The 25,586-nt window shown below is 47.5% G+C and overlaps 1 protein-coding gene across 2 annotated transcripts in view; it reads left to right on the top strand.

Moving 5' to 3' along the window:
* Positions 1-6,640: 6,640 nt before the first annotated feature.
* LOC144785070 (testis-expressed protein 2-like) overlaps positions 6,641-25,586 on the top strand; it is a 162,759-nt gene continuing 143,813 nt past the window's right edge. The window contains exon 1 of one of the 2 annotated variants that reach the window (XM_078664181.1): positions 6,641-7,252. The gene's annotated coding sequence lies outside the window, so the exon portion shown is untranslated. Of the gene's footprint in view, positions 7,253-7,415; positions 7,521-25,586 lie in introns of those variants that run through there. The other variant, XM_078664182.1, reaches the window with a different exon arrangement.

The raw sequence follows: 25,586 nt of genomic DNA, 5'->3' as shown, positions 1-25,586 counted from the left end.
GATTTTTGACCTCCTGTCCTGAATTTTTACACTCATGTAATGATGTAAGCAGACTCCAATGATGACTCTGAGCCCTTACTGTAGTTAACAGTTATTTATTTGATATAACTAGGATAATTCCCAAAGAGCGCCGAGCCTCCGCTCCAGCGCCCGCTCTTCCCGCTATACTTTCGCGCTCTCGCGCTCGGCCACGCCCCCAACACCAGCAGCCAATCCTGGCCGCCTGCACGTCACGTCCGCCGACGTGCCGTGCAACATCTAGAGCGTCTCTACATATCTCCCCTTTTTCGCACAAACATTTCAACTTACAGTCCGTCGCTCAAATCATAGTCTCTGAATCTCGTTGGTCTCACCACAGCTCTACCACTCCGTGTTCGTCTCGCAGGGGTGGTGTTGGTCTCTTCTTCTCCTTGTCTGACTCTGTTATCGCCATTCTCCTCAACTCTTATCTCCTGCTCTCTGTCCCTTGCTTCTCCTTGACCTTGCTCTCCTTCATTCAACGTGATCCCATTCTCCTGATGTTCTCGCTTCTCACTCTCACCTTCCTCTGATTCTCCGCCTGCCCTTTCACAGTCCCACACTAGGATCTTATTACATCTGGCCATGCGGTCTTGTGACCATATGTTTCCGTCACTCAGCCTGGCCGCTCTTCCCTTAATTTCCTTCACCTGCAGGGGCTTGCTGTATTTGCTCTCTCCTTTTCTTTGTAGAGTGGGCAGCTTGACTCTAACCCATTCTCCTTCTTTGAGTTCTGTGTCTCGCACGTTCCTCCGGGCATTATAATGTCTGGTGTACACTGCCTTGGCCTTCTCAATGTTAGCCCGCACCACAGCAGGGGACCATTCACTTACTACAGTCTTTTCCTTCCACACCCGGTTGTCCTGGGTGAATGGTTCTCGGCCGCGCAGCAGCTGGAAGGGGCTGTATCCCGTACTTGTGGGAGTGATCCTGTACGCCCACAACATGTGCCATATGTCCTTCTCCCAGTCTTTGTGGTCTGAGATGGCTGCTTGGATCGACCCCATCACCACCCTATTGAAGCGTTCGACTTGGCCGTTTCCCGCAGGGTGGTATATTGATGTGTGCCTCGCTTGGATTCCGTTCCTTCCTAGGAAGTTGTCCCACTTTTCCGATCGGAACTGGGGTCCATTATCGCTGAGGATTGACTTGGGTATGCCTTCCCTTACGAAAGTGTCTGCCAGGAACTGCACTATGGTGTCCGTGTTCATGGTTTCCTCGATCTTGATCTCTGGCCATTTCGAGAACCTGTCCACCAGGACACACACGTACTTCTGGACCCCTTGGGTGTCTAAGACGGGGCCTAAGATGTCGACAGACAACTCTTCCCAGGGGTTCTTTGGAGTTTCGAATGCACCCAATGCAGGGCGCAGGGGTTTGAGTGTCTTGTCTGCGCCCTGGCACCTCACGCACTCTCTCACATGTCGTTCCGCTCTTATGTCCATTCCCGGCCACCAATAGTTCTGCTTGGACCTCAGTTTGAGTTTCCCTATGCCCAGGTGCCCTTCGTGCAGCATGTCCAGCAGTCGGGGTATGATGTTCGTTGGAGGGACAACTTTCTCTCCTCTATATACAAATGTTCCTTGATTGTCCAGGGAGAGTTCCTCCCTCACTTCAAAATAGGGGTTGAGTTCCTTCCGAACCCGTCTCTTATCCGGCCATCCATGAGTGATGTAAGTTTTCACCTCTTCCAACGTCAGGTCCTCTGCATACGCTTGTGTCCATTCCTGGAGGCTGATGACACTTTCATGATCCTCCATCAGTGCCACCCATTCTTCCATGCATGCCTTGTCCTCTTCACTGGGTTCCATAGCCGCCGCTCGGCTCAGGTAGTCTGCTACCTTGTTCTTGCTGCCTGGTATGTGTTCCACATCATACCTAAACTCTAAGAGCTTAAGCGACATCTTCGATATCCGGGGTGTCGCCTCTGCGTGGCCACTCGATGTCAGCACTCTCAGTAGTGGTTTGTGGTCGGTCCGTAGCTGAAATCTGGTGCCCCACAGGAATTGTCGGAAGCGCGTGGTGGCCCACACCACCGCCAGCATCTCCTTTTCTATCACACTGTACTTCCTTTCTGTCTCACTCAGTGTGCGCGAGGCGAAGCAGATCGTCTCCAGCTGACCTCGCCCTCGGTCTTGCATGAGGACTGCACCCAGTCCCTTGTCGCTGGCGTCCGTTGTGAGGACGGTGTTGCCTTGAGGGTCAAACCCTTGAAGGGGTATGGCCCCTGCCACTTCCTTTTTGATAATCTCGAATTCCCTTTGTGTGTCCTCCGACCACTTGAATTCCGTGTTCTCTTTCGTTAGTTGTCTCATATGATGAGTCTTAGAGGCAAAGTGCTGTACAAATTTCCCATAATACTCTGCCATCCCCAGGAATGACCTGACCTCTTCCTTGGTGGAGGGGGGTGGTGCTTCACAAATCGCCCTGACATTGTCGGCCTTGGGGGTCACACCTTGTGCCCCTATCTCATGCCCCAGGTAGGTTACCGAGTCCATCCCAATCTTGCATTTGGACCATTCAGCCGTGAGTCCTTTTCCTTCTAGGATCTTCAAGACCACTGCCAACTTCCTGTCGTGGTCTGGTATGTCTCTGCCCATCACCAGGATGTCATCTTGGAAGTATTGGACGTCCTTGATGTCCTTGAACAACTGGTGCATCATCCTCTGGAACACCGCCGCTGCAGAAGCTAGACCGAATGGCATCCTGCGAAATTGATAGCACCCAAACGGAGTGATGAAAGATGTTAATTTGCGGCTGTCCGGATGTAGAGCAATCTGATGATATGCAGAGGTCAAGTCTATTGTTGAGTACCACTTAATCCCCCTGGTGCTGGCTAGCATCTCCTCTATCCTAGGCAAGGGGAATCTTTCCACCACAATGTTTTTATTTAGTTCCCTCAGGTCAACGCACAACCGGACCTTACCGTTGGGTTTCTTAACCACTACCAGGGGCGCCAGCCACTCGGCGCACGTGATGGGTTCTATGATGCCCTTGTTTTCCAGGTCTTGTAGTTCTGCTCTCACAGCGTCTCTTACTGCCAACGGGACATTCCTGGCCTTGTGGGCCACCGGGACAGCGTTCTCCTTCAGGATGATCTTGTGGGCGAATTTTTCCAGCTTCCCCACTGTGCCCCCAAATACCTTTGGATATTCGGTTTTCCATTTGTCCAGACTTGGCCCGGCCACCTGGTCCGTCAGGAGAATTTGCTCCTTGCCACCCGGATCCAGCTTGATTCCTAGGTCGCCCTGATCCAGCCAACCCAAGACTGACGGGCCCCTCTCCGACACGTAGAGTTTACAGTGTGCTGACCGGCCTCGAAATTCGAAGGTCAAGGGCCTGAATCCTGCCATGGGGATCCGATCTCCATTATACGTGACCGGGCGGATGTCTAGCTTTTCAAGCTCTGGCCCGAGCCGTGGCACAAATTTCTCCTCCCACACTGCTCTCTGGATGATGGTGAAGGGAGACCCTGTATCTGCCACCACGTTGATCTTGACGCCGCCTATAGCCATCTCCAACACTGGTTTCATCGTGCGTCTACCTTCTCTGTCTAGAACATTTCCCTCCGTGCTTAGTACCTGATCCTCAATGTAGATCACCGTGACTTCTTCCGGCTCCGAATCGCCGTCCGGATGGTCATCGCTTTGATCCACGCATCTCACCATGCTCTTGGAGGCCTTCCTCCTGCAAACCTTCTCGTAGTGGCCGATTATTCCACAGAACGCACACTTGGCGCGAAACGCAGGGCACTTCCGATCGTGCGCCTCGTGCGACCAGCTTCCACACCTGTAGCATGACTTCCTGTTGCCTCCCACTTGTTTACTCGACGTGTTCGTGCTGTTTTGCCACTTGCTGGGCCCTCTTTCTGTTGGTTTCCTGTTTCGGTATTCTCTGCTAGTCCCCTCTTCATCCACTTTGTTCACCATCGTACTGGACGCCATATCCTTTTTTGTCACTTCAGCGCACCGCCGTGCTAATTCCGCTCTCTTCACGATGACCAATACCTCCTTCAGTGTGGTGTCTCCACTAGCCCACAGCTTGTCTTGCACATTCGAGCACGTGGTATGCATCACCACCTGGTCCTTGATGAATTCCTCTTCCCAGTTGGCGTACCTGCACGTGGCTGCCAGTCGTTTCAGTGCCGCCACATACTCCTCCACTGTTTCTCCTTGTTTCTGCTTCCTCTGTTGGAAGTTAAACCTATCCACCGACACGCACATCGCCGGTCTAAAGTGTTCGTTGAGGTCTTCGAGCGCCTGTGCGTATACATCGTCGTCTGTGGATGTTCTCTGTTTCGGGACTAAGCTCTTGTAAATCCGGAGTCCTTCTGGGCCTAAGTTCAATAGTAAAATACGTTTCTTCCTCTGGGGTTTGAATGCCTCCTCATTCTCATCTTCGAGTACGCCTATGAAATTGTCGATGTATTCCCTCCAATCCTCCCATTTCATGAGGGGTTCTCCCGGGCGCGGTAAGAACTGTACCGGGGCCATCGCGTAGCCTGCTTGCGCGCTCATTTTCTCGCTCTTCACAGCAGGTAGCGATCTTACTTGGCCACGGGGACTCCCTGGTGCGTCGTCTTGTTCTTCTCCACTTGCTGGGGTTCGGGGACTGTCCTTGTCAGCCCCCTCGGCTCCTTCTGAACCCTCCAGCGCGTGCTCACTGGTCTGTTGCTCGCTGGGTGGGCTGGCGCTCTCCTTCTGCCTTACTTCTAGGGTTCCTGGGTTTTTTCCTCCCTTTTTCCTTCCTCTGCGCCACACCCTCCTGCGTGCCGGGCTCTGCCGCGCTCTTTGGGGTACCTGTTCTCCTGCACCAGGTAGTCTCGCTCCTCTGTACCTTGTGGGGTGGTTCTGAAGCTTCTGGTGCTTGCTTGTCTCTTAGGGCCGAGTCTGAGGTTCTGCCTTGCTGGGGGGTCTTCGGTCCCACCCTCGTCGCCACTGTAATGATGTAAGCAGACTCCAATGATGACTCTGAGCCCTTACTGTAGTTAACAGTTATTTATTTGATATAACTAGGATAATTCCCAAAGAGCGCCGAGCCTCCGCTCCAGCGCCCGCTCTTCCCGCTATACTTTCGCGCTCTCGCGCTCGGCCACGCCCCCAACACCAGCAGCCAATCCTGGCCGCCTGCACGTCACGTCCGCCGACGTGCCGTGCAACATCTAGAGCGTCTCTACAACTCACCGTCCTGAATTTGGGCCCATGCCAGTTAGTCACCCTATTCTCGACAAGAGGCCCCGCCTCCTTCAAGGCCCCAAATCCTGTAGCAGGGCCTCAGCCCTTCAAGGGGGACACATTCAGCCCAAGGTCAATTACTATCTAAGGTATGGGAGACTTAGGGACCTGTCATCACATTCTGCTGGGGGGAGGGAGCGGGGGGGATGTTATTTTGCTTTACACCCCTGCATGAAATGTAACATTGGAGGTGCTCATTTACGGAGTGAGTTCTGCCACGGTTTTGGGGGGACTGTTGCTTTCACTAGTTAAATGATGGAGCTGTGATACGTTACCACGTTACACGGTTTCAATGGTTGTTTGTCCCTGAAACCTTACAGGAATGCGCGGCTTTTGAGGGGAGAGATACAGCAGCATGTGTTGTGTTGGCATCCCTTAAGCAAACTCAGTGCACAACACAACAGAGCACAAAGCACAATAGCATCACAGAAACATAATAGGGTACAACAAAACCATCAAAACACCACAACTACACTACTGTAAAAAAAATACCCCAATGCAATAATGCAACACAAACACACAACTGCACAAAAGGTACCTCCAGCGCACACACATGATCTTAGTGGGTGCTGAGACAGGGGTAAAAAAAAGCTAGTTTGCTATGGTGAATTCAAACCCGGGATGTGCAATCTTCAGATCCATGCAGGAGACTTTTCTTCATGGTAGTAGTAATAGTAATAATAATAATAATAAGCATATGTATAGAAATAAAATAAGCATTTTTTCAAAAGATGATAAATGCATTAATAATAATGTATGTATAACCATATACCATAAACAAAATAATATACTGTCATAGGACAATTCTTTAATAGATCAAATTAAATAAACAATTATAATAAAATAATACTTTGACAAAGAAAATAAGATAAATAAGTCATATAATAAATAAAATATATGATGGTTGTAGAACCAAACAGAGAATTATTGAACAAACGCGGCCAGGGTCCTTGCCCTCGTGATTGGCCGACGCACCTGGGATACAGATGACCTCAAGTGACCCCTGTCTCCTTAGCGCATGTGTCAAGTGCTGCGTTCCCTCTGAAGCCCCCACGCGTCCCACTGTGACGGAACCGGCAGCAGGACGGGGGCCCTGTCAGGGGTGGGGGCTCTGGCAGGACGGGGGCAGCAGTGGAGGGGGGAGGAGCCCTGTCAGGGGTGGGGGCGCTGTCAGGACGGGGGGTGGGGGGGGCAGCAGAGCAGGCGGAGCAGGGAGAGCCTGTCAGGGATGGTGGGGGGGAGGAGAGGGGGCTCTCGCAGGACGCCAGCAGAGCACCGCCTGCTGCAGCAGTCAGGCTGCAGGCAGAGCTCAGGCATCAGCAGAGGGTTTGCTGAATCAGGGGAGAAGCCGGGCTGCACCCGGACACACCAGCTTAGCTAAATACGGACCACGGAAGTCAGGGATCCGGCCGAGAAGTCGAAATATTTGGTGTTCTTTTTATCGGAAGCAATGCAGTAAAAAAAACTGCATGAAAATTAAGCAACAGAGCGATTTTTAACACTGCGTCTTTCTCGCTATGGAGGAATGATACTTTAGCTTTTAATTTTTTTTTGTTACTTTTATATAGCGCTGTGTACCGGTGGAAAAGCGCCACTGCACTTCACAGGCTGATTGGAGACCGGTCACCCAGGTATCATAGCGCCTAGTTATCTGAGATTTACTGTGCACTTCGCTAATGGTTCGGGGGCCTGGAGAACAGAAAGATATGCACAAATATTAAGTGGCATCCCTCATTCTCGTGAAGTTGGTCGGCGCGAGGTCTGGCAGCATTCGTGTCTAGGCGCTACCTGGAGGCAAGTAAAAGCAGAGGACCAATAGGAGCTGCGTGGAGCAGCCGGGACCTCGGACTTGGAGATGCCCACCATGGCCCTAAAGCTACCGAGGTGATGCTACTGAGGCGAGGATGGCCGCAGATCAAGCCTGCTCCAGACGCACCGTGATACGCCCCGGCCGGGGCCGAGAGCACCCGCTGTGTCAATCGTCACGCATTCTGAGTGAGGTAGGTGCCGCGTGTGCCGCTTCCCAGCCTGCGGGAGCGCTGCCAGGAGGGAGGACCACAATTAGCCCGGGGTTGCCCTCATTCGTCTCGGAGGATGCTCGCAGCGCCTCCCGCAGACATCGCCTTGCTTGTTAATGTTTGCACACCGACAGCTGACAGGATCTTCTGAGAGATGCTCACGTGCACGCAGGATCCAGTCCCTGGGATGCGGTGCGTCGAGTGTGATGCCAGGCAGCTCGTGGGGTTAAAGCGCCTGCTACAGAAATATGTGCGCAACCTGCAACCTTCCATCCTTCTGGGTCGATACTGTAACCACCTCTGTTTTGGGTACTAAGGTAGCAACGTCTGCTAATGGCAGCGCTATGAAGCTGAGGGGCTGGGCTTTTAGGCACTATGTACACGGTTGTGTTGCTTATGGTACAGTTGACTTCTGCCATTGGTGTGGCCTCGTATTAGTCATGTCTGCGCATGGCTCGCATTACACTGGGAATGCCTGTGACCACACATTGTTCCTTTTTTTGGGGAGTGTCACTGGTTGTGTAGGTGTTGGGAGTAGTAGTGGTCGAGGAGGTAAGGAACAAACAATGGTCGCCATTCCATGTGATAGACTCGTCCCTGCCCAAAGGGGACACCCCCTGTTCTATGCCTCTGTCTCCATTTCCTAGTGTGTATCAGTCTTCCACCTGTTCCAGTATCAGCATCTCAGTGCTCCACTGTCCGTGCTTCACTGTTCCAGTATCTACGTTTCCCTGTCCCAGTACCAGTATCTCTGTGTTCCACTGTCCGTGCTTCACTGTTCCAGTATCTGCGTTTCCCTGTTCCAGTATCAGCATCTCTGTGTTCCACTGTCCGCGCTTCACTGTTCCAGTATCTGCGTTTCCCTGTCCTGTATCAGCATCACTGGCCGCGCTTCTCTGTTCCAGCAGCTGCATCTCCCCAATATCAGCATCTCTGTGTTCCACTGTCCGTGCTTCACTGTTTCAGGATCTGCGTTTCCCTGTCCTGTATCATCATCTCAGTGCTCCACTGTCCGCGCTTCTCTGTTCCAGTAGCCGCCTCTCCCTGCCCCAGTATCAGTATCTCCGTGCTCCACTGTCCGCGCTTCTCTTTTCCAGTAGCCGCGTCTCCCTGCCCCAGTATCAGCATCTCCGTGTTCCAAAGTCCGCTCTTCTCTGTTCCAGTAGCTGCCTCTCCCTGCCCCAGTGTCAGCATTTCCTTGTTCCACTGTCCGCGCTTCTCTGTTCCAGTAGCCGCCTCTCCCTGCCCCAGTATCAGTATCTCTGTGCTCCACTGTCCGCGCTTCTCTTTTCCAGTAGCCGCCTCTCCCTGCCCCAGTATCAGTATCTCCGTGCTCCACTGTCCGCGCTTCTCTTTTCCAGTAGCCGCATCTCCCTGCCCAAGTATCAGCATCTCCGTGTTCCAAAGTGCGCGCTTCTCTGTTCCAGTAGCTGCACCTCCCTGTCCCAGTATCAGCATCTCTGTGTTCCACTGTCTGCGCTTCTCTGTTCCAGTAGCCACGTCTCCCTGCCCCAGGATCAGCATCTCTGTGTTCCACTGTCCGCCCTTCTCTGTTCCAGTAGCTGCACCTCTCTGTCCCAGTATCCGCATCTCCGTGTTCCACTGTCCGCCCTTCTCTGTTCCAGTAGCTGCACCTCCCTGTCCCAGTATCAGCATCTTCCTGTTCCACTGTCTGCGCTTCTCTCTCCCAGTATCTCTGTGTTTCACTGTCCGCGTTTCTCTGTTCCAGTAGCTGCATCCCCCTGCCCCAGTCCTCCATGTTCCACTGCCCGCCCTTCTCTGTTCCACTAGCTGCGCCTCCCTGTCCCAGTGTCAGCATCTCTGTGTTCCACTGTCCGTGCTTCACTATTCCATAAGCTGCGTCTCCATGTTCCACTGTCCGCGCTTCTCTGTTCCAGTAGCTGTGTCTCCCTGCCCTATCTCTATGTTTCACTGTCCGCTCTTCTCTGTTCCAGGAGCCTGCCCCAGTGTCAGCATGTTCATCATGCTTCGCAGCCCAGGGGATGAGACTCCCCCCCCCCCCCACACTCAGGGTCTCACAGCTCCTGGAGTTGATTGATCCTGCCGTCCTTGTTCCGCTCTCGATCGGTGTTTTATCCTGTAACGGATGTCTGGGCAGAGCCGATCCACATTACTGCGGCGAGGCTTGAGACCCAGAAAGCCGGCCTCTCTGAAAGCCACGACCCTGGGTGTACACTGCCCAACATGCTTTGGCTCTGCCCTGCCTTTCATTAATTATTTTTTCTACCCTGGGCTTCGGGTCTACAGTATAGCGCTTCGAGGCCTTGGAGGCGGCCCACCCCGCCCCTGGGTCACACAGCACTGGATCACGGCTGCTGTGAGGCCTTGTGTGGGTGGGTGGTGACTCTCCAGGGATTGGCACCCAGTATCCAGAACTGAGAGGCTCAGGGGAGGGGGCCCCTGCTTCTGGGCCTCGCAGCACTACAATATGCAGTGAGGTCCAGAGCAGGTAAAAGTATCCATTGAAAGGCAGGCCTGTGACAGGGGTCAGGGGTTCAGTGAGGCAGGTCCCTCTGGGTCTCAGGCCCTACAGTAATTAAGACCTGACTTTGAAAGAAGTCTCTATTGTGCTCTAGTTTAATATCCTTTACAGTGTAAAACACTGATAGTTATCTCAGGAAAGACTGTAAAAACATTGCAGTAATCCCAACTAGGACACGTTACAACACAAACATTTACAATGCCTGCCTTTACAACGCGGTTTTTACATCGCAACATCCATTACAACGCATGCCATCACAATGCATTTTTAGAAACTACATTTACAACCCATTCCATTACAACACATACCATTACAACGCATACCATTACAACGCATAATACTTTTAGGGCAACAGTAGGGTAAGTGTTGGATAGTGTAGGGGTAAAAATTACTATTCCCACTCCAGTGAGTGCAACTTTAGAGTAAGTGTTGGATAGCGGAGGGGTAAAAATTAGTATTCCCGCTCCAGTGAGTGCAACAGTAGGGTAAGTGTTGGATAGTATAGGGGTAAAAATTACTATTCCCACTCAAGTGAGTGCAACAGTAGGGTAAGTGTTGGATAGTGTAGGGGTAAAAATTACTATTCCCACTCAAGTGAGTGCAACAGTAGGGTAAGTGTTGGATAGTGTAGGGGTAAAAATTACTATTCCCACTCCAGTGAGTGCAACAGTAGGGTAAGTGTTGGATAGTATAGGGGTAAAAATTACTATTCCCACTCAAGTGAGTGCAACAGTAGGGTAAGTGTTGGATAGTATAAGGGTCAAAATTACTATTCCCACTCAAGTGAGTGCAACAGTAGGGTAAGTGTTGGATAGTGTAGGGGTAAAAATTACTATTCTCACTCCAGAGAGTCCAACAGTAGGGTAAGTGTTGGATAGCGGAGGGGTAAAAATTACTATTCCCACTCCAGTGAGTGCAACAGTAGGGTAAGTGTTGGATAGTATAGGGGTAAAAATTACTATTCCCACTCCAGTGAGTGCAACCGTAGAGTAAGTGTTGGATAGTATAGGGGTAACAAATACTATTCCCACTCCAGTGAGTGCAACAGTAGGGTTCGTGTTGGATAGTATAGGGGTAAAAATTACTATATCCACTCAAGTGAGTGCAACAGTAGGGTAAGTGTTGGATAGTATAGGGGTAAAAATGACTATTCCCACTCAAGTGAGTGCAACAGTAGGGTAAGTGTTGGATAGTGTAGGGTTAAAAATTACTATTCCCCATTACTTACCTTATAATGCATTGTAATGGCATGCGTTGTAGTGACATGCGTTGTAATGGCATGCATTGTAGTGATATGCGTTGTAATGGCTGCATTGTAATGGCATGCGATGTAAAGGAAGTTGCTTTGTAATGACTGCGTTGTAAATGTAGTGCGTTGTAATGACTATGTTGTAATGGTTGTTTCGCTCCCCGGCAGTCATGTCAGTGAGGTTGCTCATATTTACAATTCACATCTTGCCTAATTTACTTCCCTACGAGTGTTAGTTTTTCTCGGATTTTCATTTTATGTATTTTTTTCCATGCAACATATCAACCTGTTATTCTGTACACTGAGTATCAACAGGTCTATAGGTGTTTGTGTGAGTTCATGTTGTGAGTGGGCTGTGCTTAATTTGTGCCGGTGCTTTCCGGTGCTCAGCAACTGCACTTAATTGCCAGCACCGGGGCTTATAACTGTCTACCACATGCTAGTGGTGTCTGACAATTTAGGTACGAGCACAACAACTTCTGTTTATTATTTAAATTTACATTTCCAATTATTAGTATTTGCTTCCAAAGCCATTCTTATAGCTTTGGGGGCCTGTAATAGTATAAATTGTCATACTTTTAAGAGTGTGATGATTAGTAGTGTGTTGATGCTGTCATTGGCAGTGCTGCCAGGGGCAACGGATGGTGCAAGCTCTAGTGTCCTCCTGTCGAGAGCCCTGGCACTAAGTTTTTACAAATTAAACACTGTTGGGTGGGTGAGTAAAATGGGGCATGCTTGAGAGCGTGGGAGTTGAGTCTAAAGGTCATGCAAGGTTCTCACAGTGGCTGGCAGCTGGTCACAAATGTACGTACTTATGTACAAAAGCGTGTGAAGGAGCTACAAAGCTCCTGTTGAAATATTTACAGGGCAAATGGAAATACAGTGTTCACCGGTGAATGGCTGAGTTGTGTATGTGTGCTGCAGAATGGTTAAGTGAAGTAGATGCAAGACATTATGTGCAAAAGGAGAAATTGAAAAGAGGGTTCGGAAAGGAAAGAGATGGGGTCTGAAATATGTAGATGAGAGGTTTCAGAAAGATGTGGGTAGAAAAGTGTCTAAGTGTGTCACAGAGAGGTGGCAGAGGAAAGTGGTGTGAAGAGACAACAGGAATGGTTATGGCACTCTAACCACAGGCTTCAGTGATGTTTAACTTAGTCTCATATTTTCAGAATTCAAACTATTTCATTTCTAATTATTCACAACAATGTCAATCTTGTAACCCATGTATCTGATGCTGTTAACGAGCGCTAGGGGGAGTTATCTCATTTGGGAATGTATCTTTTTAATTATGCTACTGATACCAACTCTAGGTCACTTCAGCAATGCCAAAGAAGATTAATAGTTCTGTGATGTCACTTCCTGTGATGTCACATCACATGAAAATTGGAGGAGCCTCACCTCTTCCCTTTTGCCCGGGCCCCAAAAGTCTTAATGTTCCCCTCTCCTTGTCTCTCTGCTCCAGTAGCTGCTTCTCACTGTCCCAGTGTTTCTGTGATCCAGTGGCCATACTTTCCAGCTCCTGCGTCTGTCTTGTCTCGCTGCCAGTCTTTTCTCCATGTCCATTTAAACCCAGCTTCAGTGTCCGTGCTTCTCCACTGCAGCACTTTGGGCTCATGGTGAATGTCAGCCTGTCTGTGTTCCTGTGTGCTTGGCAGTATCTCACCATTCCAGTATGTGTGTCTGTGCACGCTCTTTTCCTGTCCAGTGTTCATGTCAGTAGCTTCTCGTGTATTGAATATATAAGTCTCTCCCGTGTGTCATTGTCTCCCTGTCCCAGAGTCTATGTTACCCTGTTTCAGTCTGTTGTTCCATTGTCACTGTCTCCCTGTTCCTTTGTCTCTTTGTCTTGTAAACTTGTTCCCATTCCAAGTGTGCATGTGAATCTCTTCATCCCCTCCGCAGCGGGGGTAATTCCCCCGCTGTGCTGGGGGGTGGGGGGGCGCACATCGCCCCGGTGCTCATGACGAGCTCATCTCGTCATGAGGCACAGTGCTTATGTGCTCATGACGAGCTGAGCTCGTCACGGCCACACCAATTTTTGTGGAACGTCCAGCACAGCAGGGGAATTATCCCCGCGTGTGAGCGTTCCACGGCTCATGACGAGCTCAGCTCGTCATGAGCACGGAAGGAGTTAAAATGCATGTTGGTGTTTTCCTGACACATCTGTGTGCTTGAATTGTATTGTGGAATTTGTATAGCGCTTACTACACCTACGTGGGGCTCTGAAGCTCTTATCCACATGGATAGCAAGCTACACTGTGTAGGGTGAGTGGTTGGAAAGATGTTGTTTTCATGTTGTACATGATGACCGATGAGGTGTGCTTATTGTGCTGTGGAATGTAGGGCCTGGAAAAGCACACCGCATCTCAGGCGGCATTGAAGGCGGCAGATAAAACGCTCTTTCAGTTGGCCATACGCGTTTCGGGCTATTAAGCCCTTGTTCACTGGCACAATATGGAGACAGAGTGGAGTGTAAGAAACATCTTTTATTAGAAATGTGGAGTCCCGCCCCAGTGGGCGTGCCCGATGGCATGCTGGTTGTAGTAGTCCAAAATTACTGCCATCCGAGGCCTCCTCTGTTCTTTAACCAAGTGGCCCCCTGACTCTGTTCCAAAACAATACAAATTCCTGATTAGGTCAAGGCGCAACAAACGGGACTCCGCATTTCTAATAAAAGATGTTTCCAACACTCCACTCTGTCTCCATATTGTGCCAGTGAACAAGGGCTTAATAGCCCGAAACGCGTATGGCCAACTGAAAGAGCGTTTCATCTGCCGCCTGAGATGCCGCCTGAGATGCGGTGTGCTTTTCCTGCGTGTGTGGCTTCTCTCAAGGTAACTTGTGGATTTTTGTTTAAAGCGGCTAGCCTGGTCGCGAGAAGCCCCGACGCTGTATGCGGATCCGGAGTGTTGGTAGATACCGGCGCTCACTAGGACACAGGATGCCTCGCATACAGAGATATTGACATTGTTGAGTGGCGCTTGTTGCGCCTTCACCTAATCAGGAATTTGTATTGTTTTGGAACAGAGTCAGGGGGCAACTTGGTTAAAGAACAGAGGAGTCCTTGGATGGCAGCAATTTTGGACTACTACAACCAGCATGCCATCGGGCATGCCCACTTGGGCGGGACTCCGCATTTCTAATAAAAGATGTTTCTTACACTCCACTCTGTCTCCATATTGTGCCAGTGAACAAGGGCTTAATAGCCCAAAACGCGTATGGCCAACTGAAAGAGCGTTTCATCTGCCGCCTTCAATGCCGCCTGAGATGCGGTGTGCTTTTCCTGCGTGTGTGGCTTCTCTCAAGGTAACTTGTGGATTTTTGTTTAAAGTGGCTAGCCTGGTCGCGAGAAGCCCCGACGCTGTATGCGGATCTGGAGTGTTGGTAGATACCGGCGCTCACTAGGACGCAGGATGCCTCGCCTACAGAGATATTGACATTGTTGAGCGGCGCTTGTTGCGCCCTCACCTAATCGGGAATTTGTATTGTTTTGGAACAGAGTCAGGGGGCCTTTTGGTTAAAGAACAGAGGAGTCCTTGGATGGCAGCAATTTTGGACTACTACTACCAGCATGCCATCGGGCACGCCCACTGGGGCGGGACTCCGCATTTCTAATAAAAGATGTTTCTTACACTCCACTCTGTCTCCATATTGTGCCAGTGAACAAGGGCTTAATAGCCCGAAACGCGTATGGCCAACTGAAAGAGCGTTTCATCTGCCGCCTGAGATGCGGTGTGCTTTTCCTGCGTGTGTGGCTTCTCTCAAGGTAACTTGTGGATTTTTGTTTAAAGCGGCTAGCCTGGTCGCGAGAAGCCCCGACGCTGTATGCGGATCTGGAGTGTTGGTAGATACGGCGCTCACTAGGACGCAGGATGCCTCGCCTACAGAGATATTGACATTGTTGAGCGGCGCTTGTTGCGCCTTCACCTAATCAGGAATTTGTATTGTTTTGTAACAGAGTCAGTGGGCCACTTGGTTAAAGAACAGAGGAGTCCTTGGATGGCAGCAATTTTGGACTACTACAACCAGCATGCCATTGGGCACGCCCACTGGGGCGGGACTCCGCATTTCTAATAAAAGATGTTTCTTACACTCCACTCTGTCTCCATATTGTGTCAGTGAACAAGGGCTTAATAGCCTGAAACGCGTATGGCCAACTGAAAGAGCGTTTCATCTGCCGCCTTCAATGCCGCCTGAGATGCGGTGTGCTTTTCCTGCGTGTGTGGCTTCTCTCAAGGTAACTTGTGGATTTTTATATATATATATATATATATATATATATATATATATATATATATATATATATATATATATATATATTCACTGAAAAAACCATAGGTTTCACACCAGTTATAGTTAGGTGGAAATTTTACTCGCATAAAACCATTGAAATTCCCACGTTATAGTTAGTTGGACTCACTATAACTTGCGCGTGCAATGCACTGCTGATGACGTCACATATTACATCACTCATGACATGGTCAGTGACATCACTCATGACATCACTGATGACATCTCAAATGACATCACCAGGGGGGCATTTGAGAAAGGAAAAAACCCCCGAAACGCGTCATGCCCATGGTCTGATGAAAGAGTAAAGGTGGATGCTCAACAAAGCCTCGTGTGCTGCCTGTTTTCTTCTGTTGGAGGAGACATCGTGGGCAATATATATATATATATATATATATATATATATATATATAAAATTTCTATGGCAAAATGAAACCCCTCATTTTGTTCCTTTTCAAATTAAATGTATTAAGTGTTACCACTTTATTCCAATCAAGATGACTTCAGGTGTGCCATACTTTTGTCATAAGTAAGACTGTTAGCGTTCTAGTTGTTCTTTAGAACACTCTGGGACATTCTGTCATTGGGCTATAGTTGGACTACATCTGGCTGATATGTGGGCTACATTTGGGCTCTTTTGTCTCTGGTGGCCATCTTGGGAGACTGCATATCAGAATTTTTTTAATGAAATATAAGAGGATTTGAGAAGTCACTCAAAATGTGCCCTAATTTTTCTTTCTTCAGCACTAATCATAATTTCTATGGCAAAATGAACCCCCTCATTTTGTTCCTTTGCAAATTAAATGTTTTAAGTGTTAACACTTTATTCCAATCAAGATGACTTCAGGTGTGCCATACTTTTGTCATAAGTAAGACTGTTAGCGCTCTAGTTGTTCTTTAGAACACTCTGGGACATTCTGTCATTGGGCTATAGTTGGGCTACATCTGGCTGATATTTGGGCTACATTTGTTTTTTTTGTCTCTGGTGGCCATCTTTGGGCTACATTGGGCTACATTGGGCTACATTTGGGCTCTAATATATATATAGCCCAATGTAGCCCAATATATATTTTTTCAAAGTTAATTTTCGTAAAAACCACTGGAGCATATATCTTGAGACATAGCAAAGGCACATCGGGGTACCAGTCCCTACAATTTTGCCAAGTTTGGTGGAAATCCATTCAGCCGTTCGGGCTAAAAGTGAGTCCAACCGCCCTATGGAAATTAACATGGGGAAAACACGTTTTGGGACCCCCCTTTTATCTCGGCCCCCGCTTGACGGATTCCCCCGAAACTTTCAGGGAAGGAGCGGAGCGCAGCGAGGCAAAGTTAAGGAATATTACAGGCAGATCCCTCATTCGGTGCCAAAGTTATTCCCAATAGAATGTTGCGGATTTCCTATGGAAAACAATCCTAACTATAACTACCTACTGGCGACCGCCAGTAGGTAATATATATATATATATATATCTAATTCCTAGGAGCCCCCATCCTTCAGGGCGGCCTCATTACACAGTGGCCATGGAGCAGCCCACCAACATCAGCACGACAAGAAAAAACACAGAGGCGCATTCCAGAGATGAAAAGATTTATTTGCAGTAACAGCACTCCTTCCCCTTTCCTTACGCGTTTCAGCTCTCGCCTTGGTCACAGGTGGGAAAGTAAAGTACGTTGTGCTGGTTTAAAATTGGTAATGTCACATGAACTCCAGATGGAAATAAAAGTCCCACAATGCACTGTACAGTTTATAGTAAGTTCTGCATGGAATTTCAATAAATTCTCTTTAGCACAGAGTTCTGTTGTTAATTATATTGTACCTGCATTGCTTGTAATGGATATACTGTCCTCATTGCCATGTGCTGAATTATATGCCAGTGCACAGTAAACGTATGCCACCTCAACGTTAGTTCCTCTGGATGGTCAAAGCGGGATGTCCACCCCTCTGACTCCCTTCCAAACAGTCACGCATTTCGCACTAGTGGCATACCTCGTAGGTTGTGTGACTGTAGTGGGTCATGCTCCCGATTTAACATCCAAGCAAGTTTCTCCAATTCCAAGGAGCCCCCGACCCTTCAGGGCGGCCTCATTACACAGTGGGCATATATATGTCTCCACAGCCTGTTTCCCTTCTGATCTCCTCTGTGTGGCTCCTTCCCACTCTCCCTCTCTACCCATTAACTCTGCCCTCATATCTAGCAAGAGGCCTTTAATCTGAAACAATAGTAGTCAAAAGGTGTAATTTTCTGTTCTACATAACTCCTAATTCAACATCTGTGAATGCCTGCTGCAGTGAGCAGAGCAAGTTGATTGCGTCTGCTGCATAAGGGCAGCTCAGGTCTGCACTGGGAGGGCTGAGCCTTTGTCGGCCTTGTTCGCCCAAGAACTCTGGCCTTGGGCCGTGAAGGCACGTTTTAGGGAAAATCAAACTACGACTTACTAGTGGTCTAAGGCTGGCCTTGCTTTTTTCCTGTGCACATGCTTCATCATTCTGATCCTTCCCGATGTGAATATACCTTGAGGTAAAGATACAACTCAGGGACCTCAGATGCAGAGATAACGCAATTGAGAATTCTCGCTTTGCAGAGCCAGGCTTGAAAGCGAACCCTGTGCGCATCCGAAGCAAGATCACTCAAGCAGGTTGGTTTAAGGTGGGCATGCACAACTAGCTCCAGAATAAACAACAAGGCATTAATTATTGCAACGTATATTCAACACAGAATGCATGAAATCACATGGGCAATTGGTCCAGTTCTGCTGACCCTTCCCATAGTGAAGATGTGACCCACAATCTGCCTTTATCAGCATTATAAAATGAAGTATGTGAGGCCCTGCCATCCAGGAAAATCAGACCACCCCGTACCACTTTAAGGCTGATCGAAATGTCTCAGCCAAGTCTTGTTGAATTCTGGGCACTTTGTCCAATCCTGCATACCCTCGGACTGGCAGTGATGCCACCCGCAACTTTCTGTTATTTGCATTTCAATTGAAATACACTGAGCTCTGCCTACTAGTAAATTTACATATCCCTAACTTTGACCGGAAATTTCTTGGTGGCAAGGGTATCAGTTGATGTTTGTTGGAACTTTAGGAGAGGAGGTTTTAGGAGAGGAGGCCTTTGCTCACTTCTACTATGGAGTTGCATTGTTGCATTCCACATAATTTTCACAAAAGAAAATAGGCAAGTTTTTCATGGCTGTCGAGTCCAGAGATGCTGCATGCAAGCCTATTGTGATATGAAACCCCTGCAATCCCTTAAATTGGCTTTGCACCAATACAACAGGAGTGGGGGAGCAATTAATGAAATGAGGAAGCTTAAAAGGCGGGGGAGGTGCACAAGGAGCCCCCATACAAATCTCTGTAGAGAAGCAACCTGAAGTTCTGCCTGTGAGGCTCACCTCCCTAATGGATTTTCCTTGGATCATCAAAGGAAAAGGAACTTTAGAAACCACATGTTCCAAAGATATAAAAGACCTGGTCTGCCAACTTAAGGTTTGCGTAGACTTACACCACTACTTTGCTGGACCAAAGTTAACCAATAGAGAGTCTGCCTAATAGAAGCCAGCCTCTTCAGATAAAACGTCAGAGGCGTTTTAAATTGTGGAGCTCTTCCTCTTCAGGAGAAAAAATTGATGAAAAATTCCAGCAAAATCACTTTGTTCTCCAATTGAATAGGGGGAAAAATGAGAGAATGTCCCAACCTAAGGATCACAGATGTTTAGCAGAAGTGATCGCCATCAAGAAGAAAGCCTTAAAGGGCAGGATTCCCAAATCCACTCATTGCAAAGGTTTGAAAGGAGGAATGTTCAGGGCTTCTAGAATTAAAATCCAATCCCATATGATAGAAGGATCAAACCCAGCTGGAAAACATCCTGCCATCTGCAAATGACCTAAACCTTTCTCCACACTCCACATTCTGAATACATTTCAATAAAGTGAGTGAATTTAAGATAGAAACACTTCTGGAAGCTGGTGCTGTAATATTTTGCCTGCTCAGAAAGATCCATTATTGTAAGCCGACTCACTCAGGCGCCGCCATGCGGAGCTCTTGTAGAACCTCTCAAGAAGAATCAGGAAACTCAGGGGATGGAAGAATTAGCTATGGTCATGTTCTTAATGCCACGCGATTACACTAGGATGAGCGAGGCCAAACTGGAGCAATCAGAATCACTGAGGTACTCTCCTTCGTTACTCAAACCAGGAATTTCAAAATCAGTGGGAATGAGGAAATGAAAACCAAAGACCTCTGGGCCAGGGGCAAGTAAGACCATCTGTTTTATACGAGAGCTCCTCCCCACCCCCTCCTCCCCTGAACAAAATCTTGGAAGCAGAGCATTCTTTTGACAAACATATTTATCAAAATGTTCCCCAATTCTGACACAGAATTGTAAATAACTAGGGGTTTAGACAAACATTCTGCTACAAAGTCGATTTCCTTCTCAAATTCTCTGCCTCAGTATTCAGGAGCACCCTTAGGGGCCCATTACGATGTCGGGCGGATTGCCCCCGCCAGGCTGGCGGTAGGCACCGCTGGTCTGGCGGGGGAAATCCGCCCGACATCCTCTCCTGAATTCCCCCCCGCCATATTAGAATGGCGCGGGGGACCGCGGCGGACGGAAAGACCGTCCGCCGCTTTTCCGCCCCGGTCGCCTTGCGGCCGGGGCAGAAAAGGATTAATATGGTGGCGGTGTCTCATAGACACCGCCAGCCATATTATGATGGGCCCAAAGAGATGCGTTGCCACGGAAAGGCATGCGGTCTTCCCCCAGAGTGAAGGAGAGGTGGGGTCTGCACACGGGGGGGTACCTGTGGTACCCCCCTTCATTTGCATGAACATAGCAGCAGGCACCGCGTGGTGCCTGCAGCTTTGTTTATGCAAATGCATTGATGCATTTTTAGCATTGTGGCGGGCGGTGCTGAGAGCACCGCCCGCCACAATGCTAAAAATGCAGGATATGCCCGCCAGTGTGGCGGGCACATCCTAATACCCCCCACGGGACCCCCGCCCTTTTGGCCGGCGGTCCCAATCCCCGCTAGGATGACGGGCGGACACCACAGTCCGCCCGTCATCCTAATGGACCCCTATGTGTGGATCGCTGCAAGGTACAATAAGATGTTCTCCCCAAATTAAAATCAGGTTTGTGATCTTGCACAGGGAAGTTGGCGGAGTTATCCATATAGTCTGTCCGGATCAGGATAGGTCTTCCCACCATAAAAAAGGGAAAACCTCAACAAATGCCAGATGGATTTCCTCCAACTCCTTCCAGTTGGGTGAGTCTCTGTTTTGGGAAAGAGACCATCTCCCTGTAGAACCTGGTCCTCTATCAATGCTCTCCAGCGAGAAACAACCTTAACAACGCAGTCATTACATCGCGCTACACTTACAACGCAGTCATTACATCGCAACATCCTTTACAACGCAGGCATTACAACACATACCATTACAACGCATACCATTACAACGCATAGTACCCCTACACTATCCAACACTTACCCTACTGTTGCACCCCCTGGAGTAGGAATAGTAATTTTTACCCCTATACTATCCAATACTTACCATAAATGCAATGTAATGGTATGCAGTGTAAGGGCATGCGTTGTAAAGGTAGTATGCAATGTAATGGAATGTGTTGTGAAGGTAGGTTTTTATATGCTATGTAGTGTCATGCGATGTAATGGACTGCGTTGTAGTGGATGTTACTATGTAAAAACTGCGTTGTAAGTGCATGCGTTTTAAATGTATGCATTGTAATGTCATACATTCCTCTCCAGCCCCGGCCAATGGCGTCTGTTGTTATCAGTGTCCAATGTGGTGGGAGAGCAAAACACCCTTGTGTAGATTCAGACAATCCAGGCAGCATCTCAGTTCCTTCCTGGCCGCCTGTTCCACTGGAATATTCTGATTGAGGTCTTGACACACTGGATTCCAGTGCTGGAGAGTGTAATTCACTACCTACTGAAGCCTTCTGGATCATAAAAAAAATGATGCAATAGATTCCCTACTTTTGTTGTCCCAGTGGTACAAGAATGATGGCTTCTTTATTTTATAATGAAAAAAATGCTTTCCTATAACGCATCATCACAACTGGTGGTATTTTGACTTGAAATGTATGTAGTAGAAATCTGGATGTGTAATGAGGTTTTTATGCTGTTGCAATGGATTTAATGCGTTAGCTATGCCGCTTAGATGGCGCGTTGAGTGTGTGAAGATGTGTCATAGTTATGGCCACAGGAATGATCTGACTCTGCAGCAGTGGCGTTTTCCACATAATTATGGATTTACCACACGTACTGCCTGCTGTATACTTTGCAAATTCCAACAAAAAAGAACGTGTTTGTTGCTCAAGTAGAATAAAACTTTCAAACAAATATGCCACATGAGGTGTAGGTGCAGTGGCAGCCCTGAACAAAAGTTAACTGGGCATCTTTCAGGTGCTGATTGCTTGGTCTGTTGCTAATGAGGTGAAATCTTTGCCCAGGCAGTACTAATATGTGTTAAAATGCCAACATATCAAAAGTAAACCTGCCTCCTAATGTTCTGCATTATACCACATAATTTATCTTTCCATGACTCACAATTTAGTCAACCCTGGTGCATAATTTGGTCTTCCATTGCCATATAATTCCACTGGCCCTGGTTATTGATTGACTAATGTTTGTTTGTGTACTTGCACCTGTGAGAAACTGGACAACTAGCATTAAGCAACTAATACAATGCGAGGAGCACATACCATATATATTTTTTTAATTGGAAGAAATCAGAGGCACGATTGGTACACGATGCAGAACATCTCTTAAATGCAGAGCGTTCGAGCTAAAAATAAACAGGCTATTATTTTCTACATCATATCATTTCCGGGTCAGTTGTTGCTTGTGAGAGAGTTGTCCAGTGCCGGAGGGTTTAAGATATGGAAAGAGAAGAAAGAAGATAACGAGGTCGGGCTGGAAACCTAAATCAGCTCTGGTGAGAAGTCCGCACCAGCCCCACAGTGCAGGGAGCCGGGACTAGTGGGGCCCGTGGGCCCTCCGGGCTTGAGTCAGCTCTGAAAGGGCACAGAATGTCCAGTCCCGTCCTGCCGGAGAAAGGGTAGAGATCAGTGCTTTAAATGGGCCGGTACTGAGTACCGGCACTTTTCTATTTTGAGAGGGAGAGTACTGGCACTTCTCAAGACAAATTTAATACTTTTAATTGTAGAGTACCGGTACTTCTTAGAAACAAGCAGGTACTCTGGTACTTCTCAGAAACAGGGCACTTCGAGACCGACAGGAGAGCTAGTCGGTCTAGCTCTCCTAATGCTAGACCGACTATCCAAGAGTAAAAAGATTAGGGGCACGGAGTTATTTTGAACTCATTGTATCTTTTGTATCTGATCACTGCAGATCATCCACACGGTCTGCACAGACAACTTACCTAGAGAACAAAAACAAAACCCATATCTGAACTTTACACAAGCAACCCACTTGTCATCTAGAGGTCTTAAGCATCCCGTGATTTCACTAGAGCTTTAACAAAGTTCTAAATAAAATAAAAACAACGAAGGAAACAGTCCCTCACTTAGAGAAGATAGCTCTAAAATTGTCCCAAAAATGCCTGTATTGACTAAGGTGCTGACCCCGCCTGCTCCACATCAGTAAGCTCTTATAACCTAACAACTATATCAGTATCAATGCGCGTTAACGCCCTAACCGCGGCGGTTATTCCGCCGCGGTGCGGGCGTTCTAAAGAGTGGGCGGGACCGACGGGAGCACGGAAGGGGTTAAGCTTGACCCTCTTTATCAGCACAGGAGATGGCTCAGTTCCTTATCCGCTTGCTGCTGAAGTCTGCGTGATCTGCAGGTCAAGAGTTTTAACCCTATTGAACTAAACTCAAAATTCCACCCTTGAGTTTCCAAATAAACAACTATTGAAATGGTAGTAGTAACATCTGCAGTTTTCAATGCTTAGATATGGCAAATAGCATATATGCCTATACATATTTGGAGTTGTTATTACACACACAAAGCTTGTGCATAGATTTTGGGTTGAAACAGGATACCTTGGAGTTTGGAGGATAGGGAAACCCCACTTTGTTACACATTAGAATAATTACTCTCTATAAGAAATATGAACGCCTGTAACAGAGACATGGGCGCCAAGGTTCATCTTCACAGGTACAAGTAATCCAGAAGCAAAGTGCCTCTTAGAAGCCGTGAAGACCTGCTCTCGTGTGTTACACACTCCCCGTTTCTCAGACCACAACTACACCTGAGAACGGGTTGACAGGTGCCACATACCTGTCCATAATATTTGTAAGTCTCATCTATATAAGAGAAGAGCAAGGTTTCTACTACATGAGTGAAGTTTCATATAGATCATGATTACTATTGTTTGTGAAATTTCCCGTCTCACATCCACACCGCTGCAGTTTTCATACAGACTTGCACTATTTCTTTGCCAGAGCCTGTTGACATTGAAAGTGGAAGTGTTGTTGTTATTATGAATTAACTGCTGAACTGTTTTCCTACTATCTTTGAAATTGGATTGATGGTGGTCTTTTTTTGTTTTGCATTAAGTATTACGGGCTTGAATCTCTTGATTTTAACACTAAAATCCATCATCACCCCAAGTTTAACAAGCATTGGCAGGGGCCAACTGAGCTTGCCTTTAACATACAAGTACTGAGTTATTGACATTACCAATGCTTGTTTGATTTGGCGCTCTTAAATTATGGTACATGCACTGGCACGCACTTTTAATTTATGAGAGGAACCATTCTAAGATGGGAACCAGTGCATCACCAAGAATACTTACACATGGAGGAGCGATCTTGGATTGTTCTTTCACATCAACAAAAGGCATTTTAAGATGGCCGCCGTGTGTGCACATCCTTAGAGGTGACCGGCAGCCATTGTCCCAATTTATTTAAAATGTCATTTACCAATCTAGGATGGTTGATGGTCATTTTTAAATGTTGAATTAAGCAAAGGTATGCATAGGAGTGCAAAAGAAAGAAGAGAGTGCCTCGGTGGCATTGTACTGCTGCTGGGCCCTTGCAAACTATATTAATCAATTTAAAAAAAAAGAAAATATAAAATAAAGTAGGAAAGGGAGATGCACAGAACAACTGGACGAGTGGAGGTGAACCTTTCTCTTCTATCCTTTCTCTTTCTACCATCCTGTCCCAAATTTCCCAGCAAGTCAATGCAGAGGGGTTCAGGTAAACACGTATACCAAAGTTCCTGTAATTAATGCAACACCAACCACGTTTGCCTGGAACCTCGTAACGGAAATGCCAATGTACTTGTTTATAAAAAAAATTAGTACTTCGAGATACTTTGAGATTAAAAAAGAAATAGAGAGTGCTGTGGGTGGAGCTGCCAAAGGGTGAACGCTTGCGGGGGAAGAGAGCAATGAAAGTGATGGATCTGCCATGGAATGCTAAAACACAAATAAAAATAACTCCCTTAAGTCAGCAGTGGAAGGGGGCAACTAATCCAATCAGAAAAGTGTTAGGCCATGCAAGGGCAGGTAAACACAAGAATTCATACAAAAATCAATGAATAAGGAGCACAGACATGTGACAATCATGAGCAATAGGCTCACCCAAAGCTCACTCTGCAGACTGTATTTTAAACAATAGGGCTACAACAACACCTGTTAAAGTTTTCTAGATCTGGACCTTAAAATGGATCATTTATAAATAGTAATAGCAGTCCATAAGTATCCGTCGCGAAGGTGGACTCGAGAGGTCTTAAGTTAAACCACGGTTGGATGTTGCATGTGACCATGCCAGCCTCATCACAGTGACTGACCACTGTGTCAATCAAACTATTCCCCAACTGGCCACTACTTCAACCATATACAAATATATGAGTGAAGCACACCTAATTGTAAAATTAATTTGTTAGATTTTTCACCTTCTGTCTGTGTGCTACTGTGGAGTGCGTGCTGCCTACACATGCCTCAACAATACACCCTACTTCAAGTCTCCTCGACCTGACCACTGTGCACTTTAGCTTGTGCTACTGCATTGTACAATTACAACATTATTTTTCTTTTGTAAACAGTTTTTTCCCAAATAGTCCAATACAACTTCCTTGTATTTTAAGTGTGTTGTGTTAACAGATGATTTATTGTTTGACATGTTACAGATTGAATCCCATGAAGAAGGGCCAACAGCCCGAAATGCATAGGGCAACAAAACATTAATGGAATTGTGTAAAAAAAATTGTTTTGGTTTTTGTGTATTTGTAATGTGAATATTCAACATTAAATGGTCTGTGACAATTCCCAACCA

The sequence above is a fragment of the Lissotriton helveticus genome, chromosome 10, assembly GCF_964261635.1.
Source record: "Lissotriton helveticus chromosome 10, aLisHel1.1, whole genome shotgun sequence".
In the NCBI taxonomy this organism is placed as follows: domain Eukaryota; kingdom Metazoa; phylum Chordata; class Amphibia; order Caudata; family Salamandridae; genus Lissotriton; species Lissotriton helveticus.
The sequence above is the reverse complement of the archived record's forward strand: the minus strand, read 5'-3'. Positions and strand labels throughout refer to the sequence as shown.